Source organism: Amia ocellicauda, chromosome 15 (genome assembly GCF_036373705.1).
Source record: "Amia ocellicauda isolate fAmiCal2 chromosome 15, fAmiCal2.hap1, whole genome shotgun sequence".
Taxonomy (NCBI): Eukaryota; Metazoa; Chordata; class Actinopteri; order Amiiformes; family Amiidae; genus Amia; species Amia ocellicauda.
Window position 1 is genome coordinate 3,195,448 of NC_089864.1, and position 3,583 is coordinate 3,199,030.

A 3,583-nucleotide genomic window follows, 5' to 3' on the forward strand; every position below is an offset into this window, starting at 1 on the left:
ACGGGCATCATGTGCAGGATGTGCCCTGCCTTGTGCCCAGCGTTTACTGGGTTGGGCTCTGGCTCACTTTACTACAGTTTCTTATAGAGAAGATATATTTAAATCATTTTTTTAGTACCACTGGAATTGCTATTGCTGCTGTTAATACCTCCACTGTTACATCTGCTCCCTGTAAATGTTACAGGCACATAAAAGTAACATCGTAGATCTTGTGGGCTTGGCAGTTACAGAAATCCCCAGTGCTGGTTGATAGGAGATTGAAGATTGACTGTGTAAGTGTTCAAGACAAAGGCTCAAACCAGTATTGAACCCCACAAGGCATTGAAGACACTGTTTGGCTGCTGCAAATTCCGCATTCAGATTTTCACCTCCACCTGCTGGTAGGAAGAACAGCCCCATTGAGAAGTGGGGGCTGGAGTGCTGTTTATTACCCTGATTGGCTGATTGACCTTCAGGAGAATTCAGCTGGTCAGTTGGGCTCTATTGCTTGCTCATGTCAGGCAGACCGCAGTGGCTGTCAGCTGATGTAGCCTCTTCCTTCTGCTTAAAGGGCCAGTGTTGGTATTTCTGGGACAAATTAAACCTTTTTCTTTCAGTCCACACTGGACATCACCTGCCCCCCACATAGCCAAGTCGTACACAATTAGATTTAATGATCATCTAAACTTCCTTCTTATCACTAGGAGGCAATATATGATTTAAAACAGGCTCCAAGGACAGCTAGCAGAGGTTAAATCTGAATAAGTCTTTATTTAAAATGTGTCTAGGCCACCTATGTACATACTTCCACTCTTGTTAAAAGAAACTGGTTCCCATGCAGGAATGGATGTGTGCGTTCAGGCTCTCTGCACTGATGTGAGCACATGGACATCCCCTCCAGTGTGGCTCAGGTTCCACTGCTGCCCCGAGGCAGAAGACTGAGGAACTGAAACTCAGAAACCCAGTACCAAATAGTGTCAGCCACAAGGCTTATGTCAATAAATGTTAAGCATATTAGCTTTGTAAACATATATCATGTATTTTCCTTGTGCAATGATTATAAAATAGATGTTGAAATATTAACACCAATTAATTGAAATGCTCATTGAAATCATAGTTAGCTGTTATAACCCCCCCTTTAAAAATGAACCACAAAGCATGTTAAACTATGTTTTTTTTATTGGTTCCAGTAAAAACATTACAGTGAAACAGTGAAGGAAGATTTCATATATAAAACAAAGGATAGTTCAAATAGTACTGATTAATAATATACAAATTAAAACTGCAAACTGTAGCTCATTGTCTGCACACCACCGATCTGACCTGAGCCCAATCTCAGTGCTGTTACACTGTATGAAGTGTGTAACGATTCTTGGCAGGAGGGGAACACAGGGGGATGGGAATCCTTATTACCCCCCCGACACCCAGCATCCTCCAGTAAAACTACAAGCATCATTTCACCCGACATGGTTTAAAAATTATCATTTCAAATGCAACCTCTCCTATTTTAAATATAAGAATACACCAATCTTTCCTACCATTCATTACATATATGAAGACACACTCACAATTGTGTAACTTTGGTTATTGCCTGATGACCTTAAAATAAATACAAACTTAGAAACACAAGGCTAATAAAACAATGTAATGTATTTTGTATAAAACATTTTTTAACATAAAAAGCAAATGGCATAGGTGTAAATCACTTAGAATTCAAGCACTAAGTAACCCCGCACAGTGTGGATGTGGGTGCGGGTCCCTTTGAAGTCAGTGAGTGGGTTTCATTTACTGAATTTAATAAGTACATTGAAAAACTGCCATGCAAGTATGCAATTTGTAACTGAATATGCAAATTGGCCAATGAATTCCCAGTAATCATCTGTACCTGGTGATGAAATGTACCTGGTAATGAATTGTGCATGATAAAATGTTCGTGATGAAATGTCATAGACCCATTTTTGACAATGCTGAAGTCTCCAACAACCACTTAAATGCCTTTATTTTCTAGTTTTTGTAAAATATTCTGATAAAGTTCTTTGAAGAAATTGTATTAATTTTTAGGCTGTCACTCTCCTAGTGGGTGATATAGTGTCATGCTGTCTACTGGCACCTTCCCCAGCTCACCACCAGATGTCACCCTTCACCTGTTTCATTTTTCAATTATCTCCACCTGTTCCTGATTTCCCACACTCATCTCTGTGTATTTAAACCCAGCTAAAATCCCAGATCATTGCAAAGTCATTGTTTGCATCTGCACCAATTTCCAAGCCTTGTACCTGTAACTACTCTCCATTGTGTTTGACCCTTGCCTTCCCTTGACCACGGTTTTTCGAATCTCCTTTATTGCCTTGTCTGTCAGATAGCTGACCTTTTGCCTGGCTGTTTTTGACCACGACTTCGGATTCTCTGTAGTGCCCTGTTTGCCTGTGACTCGAACTCTGCTTGTTCTACTGACCATCGATTAAGGAACTGTCTGTGTTATACTTGTCTGCTGGCTCTCGACCTCCCTGCCTGGATTGTGTTCGCTCCGCACCTGGGTCCCCTTACTCCCAGTCTGTTCATCATGACAGACGTGACATATAGCTTTTTAGATGTTGGCTCTTGTTGATCTCATTGCTCTTGTTTATTGGATTGGCACCCAGATTCTTCGTCAAATATTGAATTTATTTAAACCCTTCTGATCACATTCAAGACATCCTGGAAATCCTTATCGACATCAACAATAGGAATTGAAATGCATTTATCATAATGAATCCTAACCCCAGTACTCAAATTGAACTCTTTCAGTACATTTTGCAGAGTTACCAAAGACTCTTTGCTGGGACTTGTCATGAAAATTACAATTGTATTTCTCTCAATGTGTACTATGGGTTGCCTATCCTCTAAAACCTCTATTCTCACTTCCTGATATAATTTCTGAACCAAGGGCTTCAAACACAGTTTGAGCAGCACAGGGATGAGAGGACAATCTAGATAGAGTACAGAACTTTCAGGTTCTCTAATTAGCTCATTGAGTATCTTGATTAGTTCAGGAGGGAGATCAGACTGTTGGAGTTTATCTAAAAAGTTTTTGTCAATATCCAGAAAAGAAACAATGACAAGTATTCTACTGCCTCTGCTTGTAGCCTGGCGTATTGGACTGAGATAATCCTCCACACTGACCTGCTCCTCCTTTACACTGTGTTTCAGGAAGCTGTTTAAACGTCTGGCCAGTATTGTCGTAAAGATCATATAGTCCACATTAAAACAAGACTTTGGACATTCTCTATCTTTCAGGACTATTACCTGTTTGAAAGACATAATCACAGATGCACTGTCAAGTATGTCATTAATACAGAACATTAAGGATTTGCTGAGCTGCAACCTAAAGACTTTGTAGAACTGGACAGGAAAGCCATCAGAGGTTTGATTTCCAAAGTCATGCAGAGATTGGATTTCCAGCAGTATTTGTGTTTCAGAAACATGGTCTACAAATGCTTTATTCAACAAAGTTTGAAGGTCAGGTACATTCCCTGTTAACAAATTTCCTACAAGATCAGGGAAAATGTCAGAGTCTATGTTACAGCTCTCATCTCCACCTGCCTGCATAATACAAGACTGTATG